Source organism: Peromyscus maniculatus, chromosome 13 (assembly GCF_049852395.1).
Source record: "Peromyscus maniculatus bairdii isolate BWxNUB_F1_BW_parent chromosome 13, HU_Pman_BW_mat_3.1, whole genome shotgun sequence".
NCBI lineage: Eukaryota > Metazoa > Chordata > Mammalia > Rodentia > Cricetidae > Peromyscus > Peromyscus maniculatus.
The window spans coordinates 38050295-38059196 of NC_134864.1; the positions used below are offsets into that span (position 1 = coordinate 38050295).

General features: G+C 41.9%; 1 pseudogene; it reads right to left on the bottom strand.

Moving 5' to 3' along the window:
* Nucleotides 1–7095: 7095 nt before the first annotated feature.
* Nucleotides 7096–7615, bottom strand: LOC107399453 (large ribosomal subunit protein eL21 pseudogene; annotated as a pseudogene).
* Nucleotides 7616–8902: the final 1287 nt, after the last annotated feature.

Sequence of the window (8902 nt, forward strand, 5' to 3'; positions counted from 1 at the left end):
AATAAAATATGATCATATCCCTTAAGGGGGCATTCTTTATATGTGCTTTTTATGTCTCTATACATTTTTTCCTGAACCTTGAAGGCCCAAGTTCACTGGTGCTTAGAACTGAGACAGCTCAGCCTACCAACCCCGTGCCTGTGAACATATATCACTGCACTTCGTCCTTACATAGGCCCAGGATAAATGGTAGAAGCAAGGGTCAGAACTCTCCTGTTCTCCATGGCACCTGGAGATGCTATGTTGACTGCTTAAGGTCGCATTTCCACTCCACAGTTAAACATTTCAGCCATTCTCCAGTTGTACTCAGTATAACCTATCAGTATGTAAAGGCTACATTTTCTCAGGTGAGTCTCGATTGTAAGTAGGTTTAGAGCACTTCAGCATAAGAGATGAATTAACCCAGACAAAATTGCAAAGTACTTCTGTCCTTGAAATAAAGAATAAATCAGAATCACTGCCTAGAAGCAAGGAATTCGGCCACCTTCACTTTAATCAGGATGACGTGTTCATCTTGATTTTTATTTGTCTTTAAATTGAGTTGATGATGCTATGTCTCCAACCCTATCTCTTATTAGTTAAGGAATTATGAAAATGAGTTCATCCTGCTACAACTCTAAGGTCCAAGGTGTTTATGTGTCTCCCCTGTGCAGATTGAACATTTCTTCTCATTCTCCTGCCTTGTCCTGGAACTGAATCATTGTGCTAACGTGCTCACATGCACTTACAATTCACAAGGCACTGTTCTGGGCCTGGCTGATGAAGACATTGCACTCATACTGTGAACCATTCTGTCCTTACTGGAGTCTAAGGAGTAAGACTGAAAAGAAAAAGGCGGGGAGTGGGGGGTCATCCTCAGAACAACTTCTGATCAACTGGCCATGTCCAGATCCTGAAATTAGCACTCCTGCTCTCTCCCATAAGACACATAATTGTCTGCTTCCTTTTGAAAGGCTACTAGCTGCTTGTTCTTGACTGCTGTCATTAGCACTTCCTCCTATGGAGCACTGGAAAGCTTACAGTAAGACTGTGGCCTGGGTGGAAGGTCCTCCATCAGGACGGTAGATGTGGGATGACAGCTCTACTTCTTAATAATGTGGAAGGTGAACTTGGATCAGGAAACTCTGTCTTCTGTGAAATGTCTGGCACACTGAAAGCAGTGGGTAGATTAACCCCGTCGAAATAATAGTCAGATGGCTAAAGACAGAAATCCCCAGGAGGTCATGCTGAAGTAGTTCCCCTATTCAAATCCATCCTTCTCTTGTCAGAAGTTAATAAAAACATAAAAATAGATGTGCTACCATAAGATCACACTGTACGACTTCTAGGTCCATGAGTGAAGGACTCCAAGTCAGCATACAATAGAGACGCCTGTGTACTCATGGTCACTATGGAACTACTCCCAATAGACAAGCTACAGACTAGGTGCCTGTCAATGACTGAATAGATATGTAATGTGCAGCATACATACCCAGTGGAGTATTATTCAGCCATAAAGAACAAACCCACATCATTTGCAGGAAAATGGTAAAAAGAACTGAAAATGTAAATCGTTGTGTCTTGTCAAATGAGCCAGATCTAGAAAGACAAATATCAAGTGCTTTGTCCAATACACAGATTGTAGATTTTAAGGGACAGGGATGTGAAAGGAGAAGGGAGTCTAGCTGGGAAGAGGAAGATGGCCCTAGGTGTCAGAACGCAGTCTAAGAATGGTTTCATGGGAGAATTCTGAGTGCTTGTGAGAAAACTTCAGGAAAACAAGACAAGAGTCTTCTGACCTCTTCAAAACACAGAATTATTCTTGGAAATGTGTCTTTGTGCTTCTTCCAGGTGGAGTGGACAGGAGTGACTTTACTTCAGCTGCTGTTATTCATATGCCTCTACGGAAAAACATGTTTTCGCTCCATGAGGCTTATGCTTGTGATTGTATACGTACTAAGGTGACTCCTCTTAACCCTCAAAATGTAAATTGTTTGATTGGCTATTGCATGAGACTTTGATCCACCTGATTCTTAGGCCCTGCCCTCCAAGATTCACGCCACCAACTAGAGCAGTAAACATTTAGGGAGGAATAGGGGAGAGAGATGCTTAAAACATGAAATGAGCATAGCCTATTGTATTCATATATGAAATCCACTATACTGTACAGTTAGCATATTCTAATAAAAATATCAAAGGAAACACTGACTAAGGGCCTAAACTGGTAGGTATTTCCCACCTGAGACTTGCTGTGCCTCAGATTTTTCCTCTAATTATTCTTCTCCTTTTTAAAATAAAAATGCTTATGAGTGCTTCATCTGCATATATGACTTTATGCCAGGATAGAGCATCAGATACCACTATAGATGCTGATGAGTAAGCATATGGTTGCTGGGAATTGAACTCAGAGCCTCTGGAAGATGTCAATAGCAACATGGAGAAGCATGCAGTCTTCAAAGAGGTCAAAGGTATTGATAGTTGGGGTGCATGACGGGCCTTTGCACTGAGATTTCAGATAGTAATAGGTGAACAATGATCAGTTTTAAACTTTGTCTACTTTTATCTTTAATATGTAAGTTAGAAAAGATGTACAAGTTGGGGGTTGAGTTGGGGATCATTAACAAGATCTATTGGCACAACACATGTAACATTTGGGGTATTCAGTTAACATTTAATCAATAAAACTACATCTAACTTAAAATCCATCTCTTCTCCAGCTTATAAGTTGTATTGGGTGATAATTAAATGTTTAATCTTTTTTTGAGCCTAACTTTAATTCATTATCACCCTTCTATACTCCCAGGTTATCACTTGTAGCAACTCAGGATATCATAATAAATAGTGGTAGTATTTGGACTACCATGAAAAGTAGGAGTAGGAATCATACTTCATTGGGGAATCTACATTCTCAAATACAAGTGGCTTCTCCAGTCTTTTTGTGTGGCCAACTCTGCAAATAGGCCTGAGGCAATTGAGCCTTAGACTCAATTGAGTTCCACCCATAGACTAAAATTAGGTCAGCTATGGGTGTTGTGGCTCAAATATGAAATGTCCACCACTGGCTCATTAGTTCAAACACTTGGTACCCCGCTGGTGGCACTGTTTGGGAAGGTGTTTGAATATTTAGATGGCAGGGTGTTACTAACAGAAGTGGGTCACTGGGGATGGACCTTGAAGTTTTATGGTTCAGCCCCATAAGAAGTTGGTTCTTTGTTTCCACCCATCCCCTTCCTGCCGGCAATGGTGAGTCCCCTTCATCTGTGGGCCAGAATGAACCCTTCTTCCTTAAACTACTTCCTGTGAGTTCTCTCATCTCTGCAGTGAGAAAAGTCACTGGTGCACTGGGTGTCTGATGATTCCAACTGGAGATGATCTTGCTTCTGTGTGCATCCTTGCCCAACATCCCCAGCACTCACCACAATACCTAGTTCTCTCCCCAGTGGCCTCCTCTCTTCTGGCATTGCTAGCATAAAGCAGGGAGTGAGGCCTCCTCCTTGGCAATGATTTCTAAACTACCTTTGTGTTTAGATCCTAATCCCTATAAATCTTAAGAATAATATCTCGGAACAGTTTTTGTGTGATTTGCTGTGTGTGTGTGTGTGTGTGTGTGTGTGTGTGTGTGTGTGTGTGTGTGTGAGTCAAGATGAAGGGCAGAGTTAACACACACTGTTAATTGGATGTCATTTCAAAAAGCCTAATGGAGTGTACAATAAATTCAACATTATCTTCACTTCTGTTAAGAATCAGTCAACTCTTTGTGGTAGCAACCTGGACAGGCATAGAACTTCATTTTTTGCCACCTCATGGTAATTTTAGCCATTAGCTTTGCTCTGATTATTGCACTTACTTGACACCATACCTCATTTTGATATTTTCATTGATTTTTTTCCACAGGGAGCCAGAAGCTATTTCCATATTTTCATCACAGAAGGCCCGAAGAACAAGAACATTGCTTTGAGAAACACCAATATCCACAGAACATCATGACAGAGATTGCTGCCTCATTTTATAATTCTACAGATAAACGAGGTTAGCTAAAGGAATACAGTAGTATTGAATTTAGAGAGATTTGTGGTATTATGGCAAAAGCCCAGCAGATAAGCAAGAAACTATTAACTTAAGAAAGAAAATTTACTAATCTGTAACCCTCAGTAAATTATTTTTAAAATGTATTAGCATTGCATTATACAGTACAACATAATAAAGCCTCTATTATTTTTGGAAAGTGTTTGGGGGTGCTCAAAGACAATTCACGGTCTTTATACTTTCTCTCCAATTATAATAAACACCAGGTTGGTCTCTGAAGAAGGAGATTTTAAAAGGTGTGTATGGATAGGAAGGAAGAGTTCAGCCTTGGCCTTGAATGTGGAGTGCCAGAGACTGTGTGGTGAAGGCCCAAAGCAACAAGTACAGAGAACCACTCTGTTGGCAGCAGATCACTTCCCTGGACTAGTCTGCATGAGACTGCTTCCCTGGACCACTCTGATTGCACCAGGCTGCAAGGCATGCAGCTACTCATGCAAGAGCTTTTGCCTATCAGACTTGATCAGACCTGCTGCAGCTGTTCTCAAACTATGAGTCTTTACCCCTTTGGGGTCAAACGACCCTTTCAGAAGGGTTGCATATCAGATATCCTGCATGTCAGATATTTACAGTACAATTCATAACGGTTTCAAAATGGCCGTTATAAAGTAGCAAAGAAAATAATTTTATGGTTGGGGGATCTCCACAACATGAGGAACTGTATGAAAGGGTCGCAGCATTAGGAAGGTTGAGGACCACTGTGCTAGAGCTTTAGAAAGACTACTCTCTCTCACCACCCCACTCTTCTCCAGCAGCTATGACCAGTCTTTCTAAAAGATGAGTCATTGCAAAGCATTTTGAAACTACAGGCACACCTTGTTTTCTTATAGCTTGTTTTCCCTCTTGTTATCCCAGAAAACATTCTAGAACATACTAGTTTCCAAGAATTTTTTAAACAAGGTGAGATAATTTATATCTTCAAGTGTAATTTTCTCCCAGCTCAGCTCCTTTGGTGCCCCACCTACCTGCCCTGTGTCTTGACTGGATTTAAAATCTCTAACAGACTCTTGCCCCAAAACACCAGGTCTAGATCAGGGCCAGCTGTCCAGAGACTTGAGAGTTGATAGTTCTTTATAGCTTTTGGCAGAAAAGCCAGTTTTCACAGAACACACACACACACACACACACACACACACACACACACACACACACACACACACAGAGTTTCTAACATGTTAGCTAACATAGCAATCTAGAAGCACAAGTTTGATACATATTTCATTTCTACTTCTCTGTGTCTTCATTTCTTCAACCTTTATTGACTCTTCCAAAATTAGATTTACTTATCTTTATGTCTGTCTCAACACAATCTAAAACTAATCCAGTATTTTAAAAGTCAATGTACTGTCTCTTTTTGGCTACTGTGGATAAACAGTGCTTCTTTGCTGGGTTGAAGTTGTCAGAATCACTACGCTTTAGACCAGAGGTTCAGTGGCAGCTTTTGACACCTGAAGTCTTCTGCATTCCCTAGATGGCACAGCCTGGCAGTGGGAGGCAGAGTGCCCAGAAGCCACATGCCATTCACCCCTTCTTATTTGCATGACCTAAAAGTAGACATATCTCCTGTTGGACAGAAGAAAACGAGAGTGCACATTTGGAAACTACATTAGTGAAGGGAGAAGAGTGAGAGATGGAAAAGGGGTGTAGACGGGGGGGGGGGGGGGGTGGGGGGCGGGAAGCATGAGATGGACAAAGGAATGCAGGACTCTATCTGCAGAGGCTGCAGCGCACAATGGCGCCTTTCTGAGCACAAAGGAAGGGGATTGGCTGAAATGGAACAACAAAGCCAAACTAATCCCTTGAAGAAGAATGGTTTCTCAAATGTGTGCGTTACCTAGCAGGAATGCAATATTTTGATCTTTTCTATTAAAGCTCACAGACATGCTTGCATCCGCCTGGATGACATAGAGGATTCATTTAGTGAAGCCATTTGCTCTCCCCCTTAAAAAGTCTATAGTCATTCTGCGTGTCATCTGAAAGCCTGGCTGCCTATTGATTTCAAGACGGCCTTCTAGGGAGGCCTTCTGTGTGATTTGAGGGCTGATGGAGAATCCATATGTCACGACAGTTCAGACACAAGGCAAGAAAAGAAAGGCCTGAGCGTAATTCATTTTCTTCTCTAATTATCGGTGGGTTTACAGTTAGCACTCTAGACGGACTGATATCATTTGTAAACATGGTGAATTATGGTTCTGATCTCAGGCCCTGGGGCCAACCTAGTTTGTATTATAAGTTGACATTTACAAATCCTTTAAAATTTAGCCTTTGATTGCCCCATGGGAGTCAGAAAAATTATAAACCTTTTGCAATCCATTGATTGGCTGCACTGTGATAAATACACAACTTTCTAAAAGGGAGAAAAGCTGTTTATCCAAAGCTGCCTTATGATTTCCACTCAAGAAAAATACAGGAGGCTGGCAGGGGCCCACTGCCTCAAAGTCACAGTCCCAGCCTGCAGATTATTTCCTCCCACAGAACAGGAGGCAGCCCGGCAAGGGTGCCCAGAGGACACACTGGCCTATGACTCTGCAGATGTGAGACAGACAACTTCATACCGGAGATGCACTTTGTGACATATCCCAGTATAGACATATCCCCAAACAAGGGGGAAACCCAATCTCCAAAGGACACGGCCAAGGCATACGTAGAGAACAGGGTTCTGCTAAACCTAAAAAGTGTAAAGCAAGCCCAGCCTGGTGGTGTGGGCCTGCCATCAAAGCTTCTAGTGAGGCTAAGGCAGGAGGATCACAAATTCTAGACCTGTCTGGGCTACATGTCTGAGTTCATGGACAGCCTGGATAACACAGTGAGTCCCTACAGCAAAACAAGAAGTAAAAATGATTCAACAGGGTGTTGGAGCCCTTGCCCAGTAAGTACAGGCCTGGCATTTCATCTCCAGCTCACCAGCACTGAAAAAAAGAAAGAAAAGAAATTGAGCAGATCAAGTATATTTTGAAGGGCGGCACCTCTGCTACTTTAGTGTGTACCAAGGCCAGCTAAGACCTTGCAGAAGCTCAAGTTCAAAGTCCAGGGCTAGATCTCAGGTATCTTTTTTTTTTTTTTTTTTTTTTTTCGGTCCATGAATTCCTGTGGAATGGGCTCCAGCAGCCCAGACTCCTTCCTGTTAGGTCTCACAAAGTATGCTTCTCTGGGTGGAGCAGGTTGGCACTTCAGCTGAACTCTGGTGCCCTTCTCTTTGGCTTCCTTTTTCTTCTGGTTGTTCTCCTTCACCGGCTTCAGGAAGCCATTTTGGCTCCTGGAGTGCTAATGTGATCAATCCCCACATTAATTCTCTTGGCAAGAATCTTGCCCTTAACCTGCGTATTTACAATGATGCCCACAGCATGCTGGGTGACATTGTAGACTCCTTGGGTTTTGCATGTTAACACTTATGGGGCATTCCCTTTTGAACAGTGACTATTCCCTTGATGTCTACAATATCACCCTTCTTGTAGATCCTCACGTACATGGCCAAAGGAACATCTCCATGTTTCTTAAAAGGCCCAGAGAACATATAGCGAGTGATTCTCCTGTTTCCCTCTGTGTTTGTCATTTTGATGAGTTACTGGATGATGGATGCCATGCCTGAAAGATGCCATAAATAAACAAACAAACAAACAAATAAGAGCTGGAATGTTTACGATACTGACTGCTCATGAGTCACACACACACAAAAATACTTGAAAAGACCATTTTGACAGACACAACTGGAAAATACAAGTGGGAAAGCTTCTGTAAGATGATTTCATTCCATTATGTTTTTATTCATTGCCTACTATTAGCCTGTGATATGCAGATGAGCTGAGAATTCTTGCTCAAGTGATGGGAAATCTTTATAGTGTCACAATAAACTTGAAGATACTTAGTAGTGTTCAGACGCCATGGTGATCACTAAACAAGTGACAGAAGAGTCACAAAAAAAGTCATCGTTAACAAAGACACTCAGCCCGGCATCTTCTTCAGTTAAATAATAAATGGTATTTGCTTCCATGTGAGTCCCTTCTAGGCTCTAGGTGGAGTTGTTAGAAAATTTAATGTGCTATTTTGCAAGCAACTGGCTCTCTTAGTCTATTGGCATATGCTGTGTGATAACCTGTCTGTATGCTGTGAATATGTTTCATTAACATTGGTTAATAAACAAATTGCTGTGGCATATAGCAAGGCAGGATAGAGTCAAGTGGTAAATCCAAGCAGAGATATAGGAAGAAGAAGGGCAGAGTCAGGGCAGACAACAGCCTGCTCCCCCAGAGGAGCAAGATGTATTAGAACACAGGTAAAGCCATGAGACACATGGTAAACATAGATTAATAGAAATGGGTTAATTTAAGTTGTAAGAGCTAGTTAGTAGAAGCCTGAGCAATAGGCCAAACAGTTTGTAATTAATATTAAGCCTCTGAGTGATTATTTTAAAAGTGGCTATAGGACAAGGAGGGACAGAAAAGCCTCCGTTTGCAAATGGCACCCAAGACGGGGTGCCAGATGTAGTGTGAATTCTAATTTGTCTTAACAATAAATAAATCCTGGAGTCAGATATCAATATAAATGCTGAAAGGTCAGAGAAGTAAAGGAGCAGCCAAAGTCACCTCTTACCTCTCCAAATCCTCCTACCAAAAAAGGGCAGAGCTCCTGTCTCCACCCACATTATAGTATTCTCTCTGCTCAGCCATATCACTTCCTGTCTCCTGTCTATACAGACCTCCAGACCTCCATGGTTAACTAATGGCTAGCTCCACCCTCTGATCTTACATGGAAGCTTTATTTGTTAGAGAACAAGCAAAATATCACCACAGGCATATTTATGTCATTTATGTGAGTGTGAAGGTTTTAGGTTGTAACTGCA